At 40.2% G+C, this 22153-nt stretch overlaps 1 protein-coding gene across 1 annotated transcript in view; it reads right to left on the bottom strand.

Annotated features, from left to right (window-relative positions):
- PRKD1 (protein kinase D1) overlaps nucleotides 1-22153 on the bottom strand; it is a 132201-nt gene that overhangs the window by 109762 nt on the left and 286 nt on the right. The window lies entirely within an intron of this gene.

The raw sequence follows: 22153 nt of genomic DNA, 5'->3' as shown, positions 1-22153 counted from the left end.
GTTTTTTACTGTGATTTTCCTTTAATTGATATGTAGTCTCATAGCACTGTGGTCACAAAAGATGCTTGCTACGATTTCAATTTTCTTAAATTTACCAAGGCTTCTCACCCAAGATATGATCTATCCTGGAGAATGTTCCATGAGCACTTGAGAAGAAAGTGTATTCTGTTGTTTTTGGATAGAATTTCCTATAAATATCAACTAAGTCCATTTTTTTAATGTATCATTTTAAGCTTGTGTTTCCTTATTTATTTTCATTTTGGATGATCTGTCCATTGGTGAAAGTGGGGTGTTAAAGTCCCCTACTATGATTGTGTTACTGTCGATTTCCCCATTTATGGCTGTTAGCATTTGCCTTATGTATTGAGGTGCTCCTATGTTGGGTGCATAAATATTTACAATTGTTATATCTTCTTCTTGGATCGATCCCTTAATCATTATGTAGTGTCCTTCTTTGTCTCTTCTGATAGTCCTTATTTTAAAGTCTATTTTGTCTGATATGAGAATTGCTACTCCAGCTTTCTTTTGGTTTCCATTTGCATGGAATATCTTTTTCCATCCCTCACTTTCAGCCTGTATGTGTCCCTAGGTCTGAAGTGGGTCTCTTGCAGACAGCATATATATGGGTCTTGTTTTTGTATCCATTCAGCCAGTCTATTTCTTTTGGCTGGAGCATTTAATCCATTTACATTTAAGGTAATTATCGATATGTATGTTCCTATTACCACTTTCTTAATTGTCTTGGGTTTGTTATTGTAGGTCTTTCCCTTCTCTTGTGTTTCCTGCCTAGAGAAGTTCCTTTAGCATTTGTTGTAAAGCTGCTTTGGTGGTGCTGAATTCTCAGGTTTTGCTTGTCTGTAAAGGTTTAAATTCCTCCGTCTAATCTGAATGAGATACTTGCTGGGTAGAGTAATCTTGGTTGTAGGATTTTCCCTTTCATCACTTTAAATATGTTCTGCTACTCCCTTCTGGCTTCCAGAGTTTCTGCTGAAAGATCAGCTGTTAACCTTATGGGGATTCCCTTGTGTGTTATTTGTTGTTTTTCCCTTGCTGCTTTTAATATGCTTTCTTTGTATTTAGTTTTTGACAGTTTGATTAATATGTGTCTTGGCGTATTTCTCCTTGAATTTATCCTGTATGGGACTCTCTGTGCTTCCTGGACTTGATTAACTATTTCCTTTCCCATATTAGGGAAGTTTTCAACTATAATCTCTTCAAATATTTTCTCAGTCCCTTTCTTTTTCTCTTCTTCTTCTGGAACCCCTATAATTCGAATGTTGGTGCGTTTAATGTTGTCCCAGAGGTCTCTGAGACTGTCCTCAGTTCTTTTCATTCTTTTTTCTTTATTCTGCTCTGCAGTAGTTATTTCCACTATTTTATCTTCCAGGTCACTTATCTGTTCTTCTGCCTCATTTATTCTGCTATTGATCCAATGTAGAGTATTTTTAGTTTCATTTATTGTGTTGTTCATCATTGCTTCTTTTATCTTTAGTTCTTCTAGGTCCTTGTTAAATGTTTCTTGCATTTTGTCTATTCTATTTCCAAGATTTTGGATCATCTTTACTATCATTATTCTGAATTCTTTTTCAGGTAGACTGCCTATTTCCTCTTCATTTGTTTGTTCTCGTGGGTTTTCACCTTGCTCTTTCATCTGCTGTGTGTTTCTCTGTCTTCTCATTTTGCTTAACTTACTGTGTTTGGGGTCTCTTTTTCGCAGGCTGCAGGTTCGCAGTTCCCATTTTTTTTGGTGTCTGCTCCCAGTGGGTAAGGTTGGTTCAGTGAGTTGTGTAGGCTTCCTGGTGGAGGGGACTGGTGTCTGTCATCTGGGGGATGAGGCTGGATCTTGTCTTTCTTTTGGGCAGGATGGTGTCTGGTGATGTGTTTTGGTGTGTCTGTGGCCTTATTGTGATTTTAGGCAGGCTCTCTGCTAATGGGTGTGGTTGTGTTCCTCTCTTACTAGTTGTTTGGCATACGGTGTCCAGCACTATAGCTTGCTAATCGGTGAGTGGAGCTGCATCTTAGCGTTGAGATGGAGATCTCTGGGAGAGCTTTCACTGTTTGATATTATATGGAGTTGGGAGGTCTCTGGTGGACCAATGTACTGAACTCGGCTCTCCCACCTCAGAAGCTCAGGCCTGACACCCGGCCGGAGCACCAAGACCCGGTCAGCCACACAGCTCAGAAAAAAAGGGAGGAAAAAAAAAAAGAAAGAAAAAAATAATAAAAATAAAAGTCATTAAAATGAGAAATTTTAAAAATTATTAAAAGAAAACAAAAAGAAAGAAAGAAGAGAGCAACCAAAGCAAAAAACAAATTCACCAATGATAACCAGCGCTAAAAACTATAGTTAAAGAAAAAAAAACCCAACAGGTAGAACTGTAGGACAAATGGTAAATGCAAAGCTATACAGACAAAATCACACAAAGAAGCATACACATACACACTCACAAAAAGAGAAAAAGGAAAAAATATATATATCTATATATAAAAAATAAAGGAGAGCAACCAAGTCAATAAACAAATCTACCAATGATAATAAACTCTAAATACTAAACTAAGATAAACATAAAACCAAAAACAAATTAGATGCAGAAAGCAAACCCAACTGTAGTCTACAGTTGCTCCCAAAGCCCGCCACTTCAATTTTTGGATGTTTCATTGTCCATTTAGTTATTCCAGAGATGCAGGGTACATCAAATTGATTGTGGGAATTTAATCCACTGCTCCTGAGGCTGCTGGGAGAAATTTCCCTCTTCTTTGTTCACACAGCTCCTGGGGTTCAGCTTTAGATCTGGCCCCACCTCTGCATGTAGGTCACCTGGGGGCACTGTTCCCCACTCAGAATGGGGTTAAAGGAACAGCTGATTAGGGGGCTCTGGCTCACTCAGGCCGGGGGAGGGAGGGGTACAGAATGTGGGGAGAGCCTGCTGCGGCAGAGGCTGGTGTGACGTTGCAACAGCCTGAAGCATGCCGTGTGTTCTCCCAGGGAAGTTGTCCCTGGATCATGGGACCCTGGAAGTGGCGGGCTGCACAGTCTCCCGGGAGGGGAGGTGTGGATAGTGACCTGTGCTTTCACACAGGCTCCTTGGTGGCTGCAGCAGCAGCCTTAGCGTTTCTTGCCCGTCTCTGGTGTCTGTGCTGATAACGATGGCTCGTGCCCCTCTCTGGAGCCTTTTTAGGCACTGCTCTGAATCCTCTCTCCTCATGCACCCCGTAACAATGGTCTCTTGCCTCTTAGGCAGGTCCAGACTTTTTCTCAGACTACCCCTTGACTAGCTGTGCCACACTAGCTCCCTTCAGGCTGTGTTCACACAGCCAACCTCAGTCCTCTCCCTGGGATCTGACCTCTGAAGCCTGAGCCTCAGCTCCCAGCCCCCACCCGTCCCTGCAGATGAGCAGACAAGCCTCTTGGGCTGGTGAGTGCTGGTTGGCACCGATCCTCTATGCGGGAATCTCACCGCTTTGCCCTCTGCACCCCTGTTGCTGTGCTCTCCTCTGTGGCTCCAAAGCTTCCCCTCCGTCACACCCCGTCTCCACCAGTGAAGGGGCTTCATAGTGTGTGGAAACTTTTCCTCCTTCACAGCTCCCTCCCAGAGATGCAGGTCCCCATCCCTACTCTTTCTTTTTTTTTCTCTTTTTTTTTTGTGGTACGCAGGCCTCTCACTGCCGTGGTCTCTCCCGTTGTGGAGCACAGGCTCTGGAAGCACAGGCTCAGCGGCCATGGCTCATGGGCCCAGCCATTCCGCGGCATGTGGGATCTTCCCAGACCGGGGCATGAACCTGTGTCTCCTGCATCAGCAGGCGGACTCCCAACCACTGTGCCACCAGGGAAGCCCCAGTCCCTATTCTTTTGTCTCTGTTTATTCTTGTTCCTTTTGCCCTACCCAGGTACATGGGGAGTTTATTTCCTTTTGGGAAGTCTGAGGTCTTCTGCCAGAGTTCAGTAGGTGTTCTGTAGGAATTGTCCCACATGTAGATGTATTTTTGATGTATTTGTGGGGAGGAAGGTGATCTCCATGCCTTACTCCTCTGCCATCTTGAAGGTCTCTCCCATATTCATTTTATAATTCATTTCTTTTTACTTTATGTGAATATCACAGACCTGAAACAGTGTAACAATTTTTCATTCAGCTTTCATAGAGTAATTTTTAAAATGCTGTTTCTAAATTGAAAGTTTATCCCAGCTAACTCTCCAGTCAACATTTGCAAATCATCAATGAAAAGAACTATACCAAGGTACTGGATCTTACTTCCCTGTTTTTGTTTTCTTTGCTTGTCTTTGTTTTCTTTTGTTTCTTTTTTTTTTTTTTTGCGGTACGCAGGCCTCTCACCGTTGTGGCCTCTCCCGTTGCGGAGCACAGGCTCCGGATGCGCAGGCCCACTGGCCATGGCCCATGGGCCCAGCCACTCCGCGGCATGTGGGATCTTCCCGGACTGGGGCACGAACCCGTGTCCCCTGCATCAGCAGGTGGACTCTCAACCACTGTGCCACCAGGGAAGCCCCTCTTGTTTCATTTTTATTCTTAAAACGGCACATTGCCTAGCATTTCAGCTACTCAGTAGATATATGTTGAACAAATACATTATCTCTATCTTTCTCAAAGGAATGTTCATTCATTCAACAAGTATTTATTGTTGCTGAGATAAATAAAAATTTATTTAACACTTATTATATCTTCAGGTTAGGTGTCAAACATTAATATGATGATCATTATTATTGTCATTTTGTATGAATTTCCATTTATTCAATTTTTTGAAGTCCTTAATGTTTTTATAATGGTGGTCCTGTTCCTGTTTTAGGATGGGATTAGGTTCATATGTCTATTTCAAAGGAACCAAAAATAACAGTGGCATAAACAACATGGGAATGTGTTACACTCTCACAAACAGGTAGGAAGCTCCATGTTGCTATGGCTACTCCATGAACCTATGCTCCTTCCAGCTGACCACCTGGGTATCTCCTCAGTTGGTTTTTCCTCCAGCTCCAAAATGGACATTAGTTCTAGGCAGCAGGATAGAGAGATAGGACAGCCCGCCTCCCTTTACTCACACTTGCTGGAAGCCACCAACTGCAAGGAACCCTGCAGAAAATGTGTCCAAAAAAAAAAAAAAAAAAATAGGGGTTCATATGGCTAAAGAAGGAGGAGCAGATGGATACTGGGAGGCAACTAGTCTCTTTCACAGTGGACTTTTAAACATTTTTCATTTTCTTGAACATCTGTGGGATCAATTCCTGAGTTCAAGTTTGGACCTGCTGAGAGCAAGGTGCAACTGAGAAAACCAGAGAAATACAAGCAGAGGTAGGTGAGGAGTAGGCAAATGGATACACAATGAGGTTTAGAGTGAGGTGTGGGCTGAAGGGTTAATTTGGGAATCGACAGCATAACAACAGTAATTAAAACCATATGAATTTATGAGATCCTCTCGAGCTTTAATTTCCAGTATGGTAGCCACCAGCCACATGTTGTTATTCCGATTTAAATTTGTTCAAATTTAATAAAATTAAAAATTCAGACACAGTAGCTACATATCAAGTTCTCAATAGTCACAGGTGACCAGTGGCTATTGGGTTGGCCCAAAAGTTCATTTGGGTTTTGAAAACCCCAAACGAACCTTTGGGCCAACCCAGTATATTGGAAAGCATGGAACATTTCCATGATTGCAGAAAACTGTATTGAACAGCACTGCTCTAGAGAGAGCATTTAGCAAAGTAAAAGGATCTTGTAGCTGGCACATAAAACACAGAGTGAGTTTTCTACATGTATTTTCTAAGCTTACGTTTCATTTTTATTCTCAAGCTTTATAAGTATTGCACTTAGTAATAATAGGCTAACATTTATTGAGCACTTACTTTTAGTCAGGTTCCATGCTAAAAGCAACATATTATTTATTTCATTTAATCTCCCAAATTCACAAAATGAGTGCTATTATTACCATCAGTTTATAGATGAAGAGATTAAGACTTTGTGGACAAATTAGGCTACAAACTAATAACAGAGAAGTTCCGGAGAATAATTTAGATCAATTTGAATCCAGACTTATATATGGATTTTTCCAAGTCATCATAACAACTGCAAGTAAGTATCACTTTGGCTGTTCCTTTCCAATATTTCCAATTCATTTCTTTTTGTGGCATTATCCCATTTGCTAAGAATTTCCTGAACAATGCTGAATTCCAGTAAAGACAGCTCTTTTCTTAAGCTTGAAGAGCTATACCTCATATGATGCTGTTGACGTGAGTTAGCTATTCCTTATTACTTTAAAAGAGTAATAAAATTCATGACAATGAATTAATTTACTAACAATGCCAAATCATCTTTTTATTCTTAGAATAAACTTCCTTGGCTATTTTGTATTATTCTTTTGATTTCTTATGGATTCTATTTTTCCCAACAATTTATTTAAAACTTTTGTATCCAGGAAGCAAAAATAATACTTCATTTTGCCTGATTAATGGGTTCTGATTTCAGATATTCCTGGGTTTTATGTACAATTTTACTACTAAGTAATCTGGCGACTCCTGGCAAATTACTTAATGTCTCTACACCTCTGAAAAAGGCTTATCATAGTGCCTAGTGAATAGTAAACACTCAAAAACATTAACCATTCCATTAGTGCATATGGTCTACAGTTTTCTTTCTGTCTTAGTCCATTTGGGATGCTATAACAAAATACTACAGACTGTGGAGTTTACAAACAATAGTTCTAGAGGCTCAGAAGCCCAAGATAAAGGCTCCGGTAGATTTGGTGTCTGGTGAAGACCTGTTTCCTGGTTGAAAGATGACTTTCTTTCTCTCTTACCTCACACAGCAGGTGGGAGGGTGCTCTTGCTCTGCTCTCTGGGTTCTCTTTAAAAGGGCACTAAAGCCATGAGGATGGGGTCCTCTTGACCCAATCACCTCCCAAAGGCTCTGCCTCCTGATACCATCACTTGGGGGTTAGGATTTCAACATGAATTTTGGGGGACAAAAACATTCAATCCATTGCAATTTCCCTTTCTTTTGTATACTTTCTTTTCGAGGTTTCAGTATTAAAATTTTGCTAGATTTAGATAACGTATTGGACAAGGTATTCAACTTTTATGTGTTCTGAAACAGTTTCTGCTTAAGTGTTTGACACAAATCTCACTTAAAATTGCTACACGGGCTTCCCTGGTGACACAGTGGTAAGAATACACCTACCAATGCAGGGGACACAAGTTCAAGCCCTGATCTGGGAAGATCCCACATGCCATGAAGCAACTAAGCCTGTGTGCCACAACTACTGGTCCCGCGCTCTAGAGCCCATGAGCCACAAGTACTGAAGCCCACACACCTACAGCCTGTGCTGTGCAACAAGAGAAGCCACCGCAATAAGAAGCTCATGCACTGCAATGAAGAGTAGCCCCCACTCGCTGCAACTAGAGGAAGCCCACGCACAGCAACAAAAACCCAATGCAGCCAGAAATAAATACATAAATAAATGTATAAAAATACAATAGAAAGATTAGTTAGGACTTCTCTGGTGGCGCAGTGGTTAAGAATCCACCTGCCAATGCAGGGGACATGGGTTCGAGCCCTGGTCTGGGAAGATCCCACATGCCGCAGAGCAGCTAAGCCATGCACCACAACTACTGAGTCTGCGTTCTAGAGCCCGTGAGCCACAACTACTGAGTCTGTGTGCCACAACTACTGAAGCCCACGTGCCTAGAGCCCATGCTCTGCAACAAGAGAAGCCACCACAACAAGAGAAGACTGCACTCGCCACAAGTAGAGAAAGGCCATGCACATCACCGAAGACTCAACACAGCCAAAAATAATAAATAAAAATTGCCTACACAGTGTGGGTTCTTTTTTTTTTTTGAGGGAAAATTTGGGTACTTTGTACATCTTGACCAAATTTCATTTCCTATCAAAAAGTGTGTGTGTGTGTGTGTGTGTGTGTGTGTGTGTGTGTGTGTGTGTGTATGTTCACCAGGGAGTAAAGAGGACATTTCAATAATTTCTTAGAACCAAAATCATATAGTGGATAAACCTTACTTTTAAAATGTATTTCAATAATTGATTTTAATTGTATCTCTTATAAAAATAATGAATTTTAACATAAACGGTCAGATTTAAATTAATAAACTGTGACTATTTGGGTCACAACACAATTAGCATACATTTAACATGATAATCCTCATCTTAAATCATAAGATATTATTTGAAATGATACTTGAAATGATAATAAGCATTAAAACAAACATTATTCGAAATGATGATAAGTAAGCATTAAGACAAACGTTTAAAAACAAAGGACAATTTGTACATCAACTTTCAGCTTTAGGTGAGTTAAAAGCTTCAGCCATTATTAAAAGCTTCCTGTTAATCAGAAGGCCACATGGCAGGAGAGAATGCAGTCATTTTCCTGGACACTTTTAAGTAATTTTCCTAGATGAAAATGATAAAGAAAAATAGTACAAAATTCAGAAACCAAGTCATGTGCCATGTTTATCTAAAAAGCTGATGAAATGAACCTAAAAATGGAAATTTAAAATGGAAGAAAACTGATTTGATGATAAGCAGAGAATAAACATGTACCATATGGCAACATTAGCCCATCTTCCTAAAGTGTGCTATAAACATAACATTAGCACAAGTGACTGAACAAAACGTTCCAAAAGGTGATTTTGCCTGCAGGATTATTACACTTGGTAAAGCTTTGAATTCATTTTCAAAGGCCATTGTTTTTGACACTTAAAGACTGTATCTGGCCTTCAACATTTTTTGGCTCACTCAACATTTACAGTAACATTCTCCAAATTATTTCGACACTCGGCATGATTAGACCAAACAAAAACAGCATACTCCAGCATATTTAAAACAAAGTAGCATAAGATTCATGGTCAGCCCTCTAGGATTTTATATTCTAACTGAGGAAAGATGATAAATATACTAAAAAACAAACAAACTGGGTCAGTTAGACTATAACACAGCATGTAACCAAACATAGATTTGGAGATTTGACGATCAGGAAGGGTTCCAGGCAAGGAGAAGGGGGAGTGTACAGAAAGATGTGCTATGAAAGATGAAGGAAAATATCAATCTTGGAAGGAAGAAGGAACAGAATTTCTCAGATAGAAAAACAGTGGGAATAAGGTTCAGAAGAGGAAACACATGTGGGAAGTGAGGGATACTGAAGGAATTAATGTGACTGGAAGGGAAGGTTACTATCACCAAGCAGTGAGAAAGGGGACAGTTTATTTGAGATTAGCTGATGGCCAACTCTGGTATTTCAAGCTTAGGCTCTAGAACACAGTAAGACATAGTTTGAACTTTTAAAAAAAAATGACTGTAATTCATTTTAGTTAAAAGTATCACATACACAAAAGAGCATAGGTAACATATGTGTAGTTTAAAGAGTAATAATAAACAGCCATTGTAATGTCCATCGAACTGAAGAAAAAGAAAAATCACCATTACCTCTGAAGCTGCCTTATGATCCCTTTCCCAGGTAGGTGGATTAAATAGAGAAGTGTCTGTGTTTTGGTGAGATTAGTCAAGTATGTTCAGGAGCATTTCCAGGGAGATACAAAAAAAGACATGCTTTAGAGAGCAATACGAATCCTGGGGGCCTTAGACTAAGAAAGGAGAAGTGGGAATATAGAAGAAAGGAGAAACCTATAGTATACTGTTATGAAAAAATCGGAAGGCAAATATGACTCAATCTGTTGTGCTTGTTTTGCTTGTTTATTTCTGAAGTTGTTTTAATTTGACTTGTTCTGGCATTAATGAAACAAAATATTGGCACCCCTAATAGAAATAGGAAAAGAGAGGAAGGTTTGAAGGGAAAGCCTGTATTTTAGATCCATAGTTGAGGGAATGAGACATTTAAGTGCAAAAACTACATCAGTAGAAGAAAATGCACAATGCAGCCAAGGTGAAGGATAGGGGTTCAAGAAATAATTTCCCAAAACACCTGCTGAATAATTTGAGAATACATGAGCCTTTTGAGAAGTAAGAAGTAAAGAGTTAAGATTTGAGGCTTGAGAGCTAAGAAGGAACCAGATGGAGGGATTGTCAGAAGTAGAAACACAGGGCAGAGGGGTAACAGAAGCGCCCTGTGTCACAGGCAAGTAAAGACGACAGCTTTGGGAGGAGGGTGAGTTGTGCGGCCTGAGAACACACCTGCATATTTTTTAACATCAAGTCAGTTGGAGACTTTTGTGAGAGGGAGTAGAGGGGCAGAGTCCAGCCTGATGGAAGCTGACAAAGAAAAGGATGAAAAAGAGAAAGTGATTGTGCAGGGACTTCTTCCCTCACTTAGAATTCCAAAGGAATATCATATATTTAAGCTTCTCTTATCCACAGTAATTGGCATTAAAGGGCAGCAGAAGTCCACAGTGATCCCTTCGGGTCATGGGAGGAAGAGGAAATTTCCTTGGATTGTAGCCATGTAATGATATTTCTGCTGTGGAAACTCATAAGCAGCCCTCTGGCACCTAGAATAAGCCCAGAGCAGTGCTGAGACATTCATCACCTCTCTCTCCTTCCAGCCTCTTCATGCCTTAAGAAGAAACAAAAACCGATACATATTTCCTACTCAATTGCCAAAGCAGTTGGCCTTTCCTAAACCTCCCTATGCCTCCTTCTCACAAATTGCCTGTTATCTAGTGCAGAAACTCTTGACCTTGGCTGTGCATTAAAATCACCTGGGAAGCTTTAAACCAATGGAAAGCTTTGGACCTGACCTCTAGAAAATCTGAATTGTTCTGGGTTAGAGAATATATATATATAATTAATATATAATTAATATAATTATACATTATAATTAATATATATATATATATAAACTCTCATGAGTGCTCAGGGTGAGAATCACTGCTTAAGAGTGACCTCACTGATTTTCATGGGTCTCCAAAAGTCATTCAATTAACGAAGTCTTAGAACCTAGCATTGGTTCATTATTTTTCAAGGTATTAAGGAGCATATTTAAAGCAAGATGTGATTGCCATCCATAATTTGCTAGATGGAGAAATAAAACAACATTCTATATAACAATTTTAAGAACATCAAAAGACATACATGACTCAGAGCTGAATTGTATGATGACAATAATGGGAGCTAACACAGAAAAACTATAAGCCTGACGCTACTCTTCAAAGTATGGGAGAGAATATTCTAGCTTAACATAAGCCTGGTGAGACTATAAAGCAATGAAGCGTGGAGTAAAATTCTTTAATCTTCCATGCATTCTTTACCAACTGGTCAGTGTTTGCCTGTGAATTCAGCAACTACTCTCCACAGGCAATGCTGTGAACTTCTCCCACAAGAACAGGAAGTACTGATGGCAGAACATGGGCCACACATGTACTCTTCCTTACCTGACATCTCTACCTTAACTAGCTGCTAGGACAACTAAGTCCCCTCTCTGGATTCTAACATACACACTTTGCTCTTGGCCAGTGTGACATTCAGAAGATTAAAGTCTGTTACAGGCAGGGGTGTGGTCTCTTCTCTCCAGTCTTCCTTGCAGCCTACCTTGCACGTGAGAGGTGAGGACAGCCTTCCATGGTATTCTCTCTAGTCTGCTGCGGCTGCCTACGGCTTAAACCACTACCTTCATCAATTTGATCTTATTTGAAGCTAGTATATCCATTGCACTATAGCAAATATAGGAGTAGAGCAAATAAGAGAGATCTAAGATACAGCCAAAGAGCACATGCTTTGGGGTCAGAGCCCTGGGCATAAACCTTTGGCCCCTCCATCACTCGCCTGCTAGGTAACCTTAGGTGAATTACATATTTCTCTGTGCCTCAGTTTCCTCATGTGACAAAGGAGTTGAGAATAAAAATAAGACACAGTTGGTTTTGAGGTTTGAATGAGCTCTTAGAACAGTGCCTGGCAAACAGTAAACATGCAGCAAGTATAAACTATTTTTTGTTGTTGTTTATAATCTTTTTTTTCTTTACTTCCTCCCTCCTTCTCTCCCTCCCTTTCTTTACTTGAGTGTGTGTGTGTGTGTGTGTGTGTGTGTGTGTGTGTGTGATACCATAGTATTAAAGTTTGTCAAAGACCTGCTCTGTGTATTCAATCTAAAAGTCTACACCCAAATTTCAGGAGTAGTTTTCTAAGAATAACCACCAAGCATTTTAGAAGAGAAGTTAAATTCTTGCTATTTTAAATGTGGTCCATGCATCTACAGCATCAATATAACATCACCTGGGAGCTTATTAGAAACATAGAATCTCAGTCATCCATACCCTTCACCCCTATCCCTGCCCTGCCAGACATAATGAATCAGTATCTACATTTTAACAAGATAACCAGTGGATTCAAATGCACATAATGAGATTTGGGGCTTTTGAGGGAGCTGATGAGGCTCTGGACTTTGAGGTGATTCTACAATGACTTTTGAGGATCTTGGGATGTGGGATGAATGTGAATCTTTTTGAGCCAGAAGGAAAACTGTGATAAGCAGAATTATCACCCCTTCCCCAAAGATGTTCACATCTAAATCTCCCAAACCTGTGACTGTATAATGGCACAGAGAAGTTAAGGTAGTAGCTGGAATTAAGGTTGCTAATCAGCTGATCTTAGATAGTGAGATTATTTTGGATTATCTAACCCCCAATGTAATAACAATGGTCCTTAAATATGGAAGAAAGAAGCAAGAAGAGTCAAAGGCAGAATGATGCAAAATGAGAAGGACTCAATTCATCATTGCTGGCTTTAAAGATGGAGGGGTGGCCATGGGCCAAGTGCTGCAGGCAGGCAGCCTCTAGAAACTGGAAAAGGCAAGGAAGCATATTCTCCCCTAAAGCCTCCAGAAAGAAATGCAGCCTTGCCAACACCTTCATTTTAGGCCAGTGAGACCCATTTGGACTTCTGATCTGCAGAACTGTGAAGAGAAATTTATGCTGTTTTAAGCCAATTAGTTTGTGGTAATTTGTTAAAGCAGCAAAAGAAAACTAATACAGAGAAGCACTGTTCCATCTATTTCAGTTTAGCTCTGTAGAGTCCTATACTGGTATTTTGGGACAAATTTCCTGCTGCAAATAAGGTATTACTTCTGGCTTGCCTGCACTCTTTCATATTTTCTTGCTTTCAAAAATGGAAGACTAATGCATTAAAAAAAAGCCCCAAACCTTATTTAGCTACTGCCCTCAATTTTTTCCCACAGTAAAATTTAAAGTTTTCGGTGTTACTTTCAAGTCTGCTTCCTGATCCTTTGTCTTTTCATGAAAATGAGAATATGGGATGAAATTAAAAGTTCAACAATAAAAAGAAAAAAAGAGGGAAGAACCTAGCATCCTGGAAAATTCGCTCTGCTTCTGAGTAATCATAAATTAATTATTTTTACATGTGTCCATAACAGAGCTGGGTAATACTTTTACACTGGGGGAAGGGAAAGGTGAATAAACTGTCTGTTTCACTGCTATAATGTCCACAGGGGACCAACCCTGCCCTCCTCATGCCCCCATTCAGTGTGTATTTGAAAAGTCATTCTGACAGGCATTATTCTCCATTGCATTCTGAGTATAGGGAAGAAGCAGGGACTTATTACACTGAAATTATTAGGAGGGCACTTAGACACATCAAGTAATTATATACTTTAATATCTTTAAGTAAAATAAGAAAAAATAATATCTCTGAGAGATGTTTCCCTTTTGGCATAGTTACATTGTCCTTTGTGTAGAACCAAAACTCGCCCTCATGGATCATAGTTTTGACTCTGTGTTTGATTCTAAACCTGCAAGGTGGCACAAATTATATTCAAGAATTCACATAATGGTGAAATTCTTCCAGAAGGATAACTTCAAGCCAATAACACTAAGAGGATGCTAAGAAAATGAGCAGTTAAGCTTTCAAAATTGCTGAGTATAGATGTAATTCTCAATTACACTACCAATGACATTTTCCATGGCAAAAAAAAATACACTGAACCTAAAGATAATGAGCAAATGGAAAGTAAAAACTAGCAAAATGACCACGGATCATAGTGCATAATTTGATACCCACTGATTATAAAGTAGTGTGTCTGTGTGTGTGAGTATTCATGTAATTAAGAATTTAGGTATGAGATTTGACTTCGGGTTCTCTATCATACTAGGTCATCTAAAATGTGAATGTCATGTCTGAGAATATCAACAAGGTTTGGTAATTATTATGCACTTATTTATTTAGCATTGGTTAAAGTGGAGATACTGAACTATGCATATCAGTAGGAGAAAAGGTACAAATTAGAGAAATTTCCTTTAACCTCCATCTCAAAGGCTTTCCCTATGCCTGAAAGGATAAATTGGATTCAGGGTCTCAATAAAATAATTTTACTTCCCTTTTTAAGTTTCAAATATTCTGAAAACATAGCTCAGATCCCTCATGTAATTAGTATCAAACTAATCTTCCTCCAATACCATTTTCATCACTACCCCTCCCTTGCTTCAAATGAAATGGCTTTATGTTTCTCACTGCATTACTGATTTGAGAAACATTTGCTGAACAGCAACTATACAGAAGACATAGTACTAGCAAGTGGGCAGGAAAGGAGAGGTGGGGATATTAACAGAGGAGAAGTAAAATATGGTTCAGGTGCTTATGGTCTAGTAGAAGACATAAAATGTGCATAAAATTACACTAGGTAGAATGTGACAAATACTGTAACAGAAGAGGGAGAACTTCATGCAGAGTTTGGGATCTCAGGTGGATCTTGACAGGGAAATATAAAACGTGAGAGGCAAAGCTAGAAAGAGGGCTTCCCTGGTGGCACAGTGGTTGAGAGTCCGCCTGCCGATGCAGGGGCCGCGGGTTCGTGCCCTGGTCCGGGAAGATCCCACATGCCGCAGAGCGCCTGGGCCCGTGAGCCATGGCCGCTGAGCCTGTGCGTCCAGAGCCTGTGTTCCACAACGGGAGAGGCCACAGCAGTGAGAGGCCCACGTAACGCAAAAAAAAAAAAAAAAGCTAGAAAGAGGCAGGTATTCCAGGCAGAAAGAAATGCCCAGAATCAGAAAAGCAAAGGGCAATTTAGAGCATAGCCATTCAGTTTGACTGGATCATGGAATACCCAAAGGGGATGTACAGAAGTGTGCCAGGGAAAATGTGGAAGGTGAGTCAGGACTTGTGTGGATTGGACACTTGCTTAGGGAAGCTGTATTCAGCAGACAGTGAACAGTGAGGAAACGGAAGCCTGGGAGCAGAGATGGTATCAGATCATGGCCAGGTTTTTGGAAGATTAATAATGTCAATGGTCTGCAGAGAAGATGTACTGCAGAGGGGCAAGGACACTAGCCAGAAGGAGTTACAGGGATTCTAGCAGTGGAAGCAAAGAGAAAAACAAATGCGTGCTACAGACCTGACAACTTAAGCAATGAGAAATTACTGAGAAAAGCAGTCAGTGGTGACACTGAACCCTTACAACTGACTGGAAACCAGCTGGCACCATTAATGATGGCAGATGACCAACAGGTGTGAGCTGAGGAAGAGAAACAGTGAATTCTGTTCTGGATATACTGAGCCAAGAGTGCCAGTGGGATATCCAAGCGGAAATATCAGCAAGTAGTTAGGAATGTGCTTCAGGACTGGAGAAGTCACCCACCACACAGGTAGTTCCTAAAGGCATGGGAGTGAAAAGGTCACCAACAGAAAGAGTAAAGAGGCCATTTGGAGGTCCTCTAAGGGATGGAAGAGCCATGGTCAAAGAGGAGGCAGGAGTTCAATGGAAGCTAAGGGAGAAGTGATGTCCAAATTGAACAGTTTTTAAACCACTATCAAATACTGCAAAGATGGCTATGGAGTAGGATACAGACTGAGAAATAATAACGAACATTTATTACGCACATAGCACACATCAGGCACTACGTTAAACAATTTCTGGGTACGATCTCATTTATTCCTGACACCAAATCACAACAGGTAGATTCTACTGTCGTTGTACAGATAAAAAAACTAAGGCTTTCGGAATTTAAGCATCTTGTCTGAAGACATAATGCTAGTTTTTATTGGCAGAGCAGGGATGCATTCAGAGCGGTTGGACCCCGATGATCATTTTCTCAGTTAACAAATTCCTTGTGCCCACATGCCCCGCTGCTGTGAGGTTTCTTTAGCTAAAATGTCCCTCACTCCTCAAAACCAGCCCTCAGAGCTTAATTCAAGAGCCATTGTTCCCATAACTCTGACTCCAAATATCCTCTTTATAACATTCACAGCATTTTACTTTTCAAGATGTAGAAGACCAATTAGTTTTATGTAACATCCTATGTTATGCACCAAAGATTTCAGTGCATTGTTCTCTCCTCAGCTAAGTAGCTGGTGCCTTCAGAGATTTATCACCTTGTATATTTCTTCTGTACCAGACAAAGCAATTTGTCAGTGAGAGGTGTGGTATACCCAGTGAGGAAATATTTGTCGTGAATTAACCCATTCCTCCAGACTCTAAAAGAAATCAGAATTGCGCTGAGGGTTAAGTGAGCAGAAACGTTCTCAGTTATATGGATTTACCAGGATGGTTCTAAGAGAGCAGAAAGATATCCTCAGCCCACCAGAAAGCTTGAAATGACGACTAGGAAGGAAAGACCCTGCTCACTGGGTGGGGCTGAGGAGGGCTGTTCCAAGCTAGAAGCTCTGAAATTATAATCTGGCTTCTCACACAGTTATCAGACCCCTGAAACTGTTATCAAATTATGGCATACAATCTTTCCAATGGTTGAGACGTTTAAATTTATTTTAGAAGGCTTCCTTACCTTTCATTCTTTGGTTTCTGAAATCTGAAAGAATTTTTCCCCTTTCTAGGGAGTATTCTACAAAAAAAAGTCTCTCAAACAAAACTTTACTTTTTTTTTTTTTTGGTAAAAAACAAAGAGGAAGTCCTCTGTAGAGTAAGACTGAGACCAACTCCAAAATGTAAGCCCCTCCAGTTCCCTGGCTTGTCTCCATCCGGCAGCACTTCTCAGGTACAGACTCAACGTGACTTCTTTTCCACTCAGAGGGCAAAGGAGCTGCCCACTCGGCCAAAGCTTGACTGCCCTTGGGACTAGGGACACCTTATTTGTATCCAGAACATCTAACTTGACAACTGCTAGAAAGTACATCTTCCCCCTGCTTTGAGTGCTTGTTTTCAGCTTGTTTAAATATACTCCATAACATTATTCCAAGTGTATCTGAGAAAGCAAATGCCAAACTAAATGCATTTAAAACCACTCTTCCTTTCATCATCTGCAATGGAACTTCGGTTTGATAGAAATGATAGCATAGTACACGCAAACATCTAAAAAGTTTCATTTTGGTGAAAAAAAGACTATAGCAATGAAGCTTTTTACAACTGAACTTTCCTCATACACTGTTTTTATCTTAAAATTTTCCATAAATAATCAGCGTTTATCTCTCTGAAATATTAAACTGAACAGTGTTCTTACACAAGCACAGTTTTATATCCTCTCCAAGGAAAAAAAGTAAAGTGTTCCTTTAATTGCATGGAAATGAATCTGGCATCACAAACTCTGTTACGACAAGGGGACCATCTTATTCAGCTTTAGCTCCATCTTGTTCAAGTGAACAAAAATGTGGGTGGTTAAAATTCCCAATCCTGTGATCAACATTCTGACATATTTTCCAGGAAAGGTGAAAAACCTTTGGAAGCAAATAGCATCCTTTGTGGATCTTTAGTTTAATACTTTAGAAAGATGGATAGTTATAATTCAGACAATGAACAAAGATGCATCTTTATGCTCACTCTGAATGTGTGTGTATTAACAGTCTTTTCTATGCAATACTGGACCAGCTAACTATAACTCGAACTTCAGATGTTTATTCTTAGGAGAAAAAAATGTTTCTATTTTGGACTGTATAGCTCTCATCAGCATTTAGTTTTAGAAATAGAAACTTTTTAAACTCAGAATTTCTAACAGTAAGACAGATTCTCATTTTGATGATGACAGCTGATTTGGGGAAAATGTTTATTTCCATGTTAAAGTCTTCAAAGACACACATATAATAACTTTCCACAGTAACAGTATTATCAGGGGGGAAGGCATAATGCAGTTTTAGATTCAGTTTGCACACTACTTCAAGGGGCTTCCTACTTTCTTTATTGGTTTTGGGAAATGGGATACAGAGCTCCTGTCCCACTGGTGGCTTGAAACCTCCTCCTCTTAATTTGTATCCTTTGGGGTACTTTCTTGTTTGAGGGGAGAGGTGCTCCCCAATTCAGCTGGTGACATGCTTGCTTGACTTGCCTGACTCTGGGCAAACTAGCAAACACCAGGATTCTCACAAGGTCTCTGGGCGGAGGCATTTAGGGGAGTGACTACAGGAAGTGCGGTCAGTTGGGAGAGGGTTGAGGGCTTTAAGCTGGCGCTCTACATTCTGATGTGATATTCAGCTACCCCTGTGAGTCAGTCAATTGTGACAAATGTACCTCTTCAGTCTTCTTCTCGACATTCAGAGTACTCTAAGCATCCAGTTCTGATGGCTGGATCTTTTTCCCCAATGTCTGTACTAGGATACAGACAATCCCCTCTACATCTGTTGCCCCATCTTGATTTTGCCAGTTTTCCCCTCACTGGTTAGCCACAGACACTAATCAGGGGTTGGGGCCTTGCTATTATCTGACAGATGTTCTGGATTCCCAGTCAAGGGGTTTGTCTGTAGGTCATGTAACTCTACTAGCCAACTACCAGCTATGTGACCTAGGCCGGATTCCTAAACTTCTCTGTGCCTCAGTTTCTCCATCTGTAAAAATGTGAATGATCGTCACGTTACTTACCTAACAGAATATTTTGAGGATTCTTTGTAATATAATTAAGACAACACTTGGCACTCAGTTAAATACTCAAGAAGGAAATCCATTATCATTACCCTTCTTTCTACCTGAGGTTAAACAGGGTTGATGCTGACCACGGCACAGAACTTACTACCAGCTGACTGTTAAGAATGCGCCACAGTATTGTTGTCAGAGCCTTCCATCCCGTTCCTAAAGCTCAGTCTGTTTTACTTCGTTCTCTACAGCCTGACCTTGACTACCCATTCCCTGCCCCAGGTTCTAAGACCTGCTAGCCTGAGCCCTCCTAAGCATTCAGCCACCCCGACTCTTTGGGCATTTCTTGAGGCTGATGTCACCATCTACAACATATTTCTTTTCATAATATGGACTTAAAAATTTTATCAGAATAGAAAACTTCTTGCATATTCTTAGAAAACACACTTTAGTCTCTTATGATGATATACTGATAACAGAAGATAAGTACTTGAAGCTATTTTACCAGCTGTGCTAAAGCCCAGTTGAAACTGGCTGTCTTCATATTTTTGGTGGGAAGAGAGAAGGGTTGAAATTAGGAGTGGAGAGGAAAGAAAGAGGGAAAAGGGATTAATCATGTATATACTTATCTCTTTATAACAGCTCCACAGGCTAGTATCACTGTAGGCTCAAAATGTTTTGCTAATTTCTTCAGGGTCAACAGCATGAGGCCCAAGTTCACCTAAGACTCCAGCACAATTTGTTGTAGGTGGAAAGGGGGCCCTGAATGTGGACAGTCCTTGAGTGGGGTAGAGAAGCTGTCTTCAGTTATCACAACCACTCTGACACACTACCTGGCACTTCACAGATATCTCAATACCAGAATTATCATCATCGATTGCATATTCAGGCGACATTTGTCTTCTGATCATTTGCCCTGTTACTTAGTAACTGCTTAAGTCTAATGTTAAAACCAACCACATCTGGCACAATTCACCCCCACCTAGTGCTCAATATCTGTCACTGAAATCAGTAGAGGAAAACATAAATGTGCCCTCATAAGCATATCCATTTGTATATCCATTTGCTGTCTTTAAAATTATTTCATATCCATAATCTCATTTCTTCTGCCCATCACTTGTATTAGTTTCCTAACACAAGTTTCCTTAGTTTCCACTAAGTTTGTGCTGTTGTACCACAAACTCAGTGACTTAAAGCAACACACATTTATTATCTTATTGTTTTGGAAGTCAGAAGTCCAAAATGAGCCTCAGTGGGCTAAAATCAAAGGTGGCAGCAAGTGGCATTCCTCCTCGAGTTCCCAGGAGAGAATCAGTTTTCTTGCCTTTCCAGCTTCTAGAGGTGGCCGGCATTGCTTGGCTCACGGCCCACTCTTCCACCTTCAAAGCCAGTAACTCAGGTTCTCTTCATGATGCTATCTCTGGTTCTCTCTTTCTGGCCTCTCTCCTCTGCATTTAAGGACCCTTGTGATTATATTGGGCCCACCAGGATAATCCAGGATAATCTCCTTATTTTAGAGTCAGCTGATTAGCAACTTTAATTCCATCTGCAAGCTTAATTTTCCTTTGCAATGTAACCTGACATTTTCACAAGTTCCAGGGATTAGGACATAGACAACTTTGATGGAGCATTACCAAAGGTGAAGGCAGAGGCTTTTCCAGGAATGGATTAGGAAAATGAAATGAGAACCATTTAATCACTTGCCCATGTCATAGTTACAAGAAGTGGCAAAGCCAGAACTATAACCTAGTTATACTGATGTCCAATGTACAGGTATTGGACAGGGATGCCCACTAATAAACTCCTTTATTCCTGAAAATTTTAAATCCAGGCTCCTCTCTCTTCTCACGTTCTGAATGTCATCCACTCCCCTGGTTTAATTATCCTATGAATGTTTATACTCCCCAAGTCATCCCTAGACCCAACATCAGTTATGAGTTTTAGATTTGTATGACCAGCTACTATTCCACAGTTCATTTGTTCAGTTCACAGGAGCCTTAGATGTTGTATATTCAAAGTCAAACTCATCAATTTGATTTCTACAAATTAAAGGTTTGTGGCAACCCTGTGTCCAGCAAGTCTATAGGTGCCATTTCTCCAACAGCACTTGCATACAGCTATGAGAGCTTATTTAAAAAAGATATTTTCCCCTCCCCATTGCCTATTAATGAAGAGGCAGCCTTCCTCTAGGGCTTTTAAAGAGGCACATATACAATTCTAGGTAAGTGTTCCACCAGAATAACTAACATGTTAAACTTTCATGGATGCATATAAATGCAATATTTTAAATGTAAAACTTAAGCCACACAGTCAAGCTTTGAGTACAACTTAAATCTTCCTATGACGATACTGTGTGCTTGAGATAAGTGACCTTATAAGTTATCCCCATTACAATAATTTGGGAGGGGCATTTTAGGAATTTTAAAAATGTCTTCAAATGGAGTTCACAACAGACTTCCCACTCATTTAAAAAAATTCTGCTCAAAAGAAAATGAACTGTCCCAGCAAGCCTTTAATCCAAGTGTACCTGTTGGATGATTTAATCCCTGCCTTTAAATCTCTCAGTGTACACAGTTAAATAAAAATTAAATATCCTTAGAACTTTAGGTTGTCTTAGCACTTAACCTCATTTGTGTTCTTAGAAGCAAGAGAGTGCTGTACCTTAAGGACTGGGTTTTAATCAGGGAAAACTTCACAGAATGACTGTTCTTGGGGTTGCTTCTAGGGAAAGGATTATTTTTATTTAGAGGCAGAAGAGAAAGAACTGCAAAATTTGGTGGCCATCAGAAAAAGGAAATTTAAAATGTTTGATTAGTGGGGCAACCAGAATATTTTCTTTTTGTAATGAAAGTTTAGTATGAATGTACATTACTGGATATGTGCACTGTGGTTTGTTTTTTATTTTTTAAATAAGGATGGCAGTGGCCTGATATGACACTTATCCACTGTCTTCGACTTCCTCCAATTCAGGATACCCTGAATGCTACTCCACAAGCACTGAATTCTAGAATTTAATTAGATCATCTAGCTGTTATATTGTGAGCAGACTGTATGGGATCAAGGGCAGAAGCAGGTAAGAGATGATGTTGGCTTGAACCAGGGTGAAGGCAGTAGAGAAAGGGAGATGTGATCGGCACTTGGATATATGTTGAAGGCAGAATAGATTATGATTGATGAGCAGAGGTAGGGTATGAAAGAGAGAAAGCAAAGATGACTCCAAATTCATAGCCTGAGCAACAGAAAGCACGGAGTTGCCATTCAACCAGAAGGGAAGGGCATGAGAGCAGCATGTCTCGAGGAAACTAAGAGGAGTACAGTCTTAGACGTGTTGCCTTTGCAAAGTTTATTAGACATTCCAGATGGAGATGCTGAGGAGGCAGGTGGATATGACAGTCTGGAGTTCAGGGGGGACATCTTCAAACTGGAAAAAGTTCAGAGTGAA

The sequence above is a fragment of the Lipotes vexillifer genome, unplaced genomic scaffold, assembly GCF_000442215.2.
Source record: "Lipotes vexillifer unplaced genomic scaffold, Lipotes_vexillifer_v1.1 scaffold631, whole genome shotgun sequence".
Lineage (NCBI taxonomy): Eukaryota > Metazoa > Chordata > Mammalia > Artiodactyla > Lipotidae > Lipotes > Lipotes vexillifer.
Note: the sequence above shows the minus strand (reverse complement) of the source record. Positions and strands in the feature narration are given on the sequence as shown.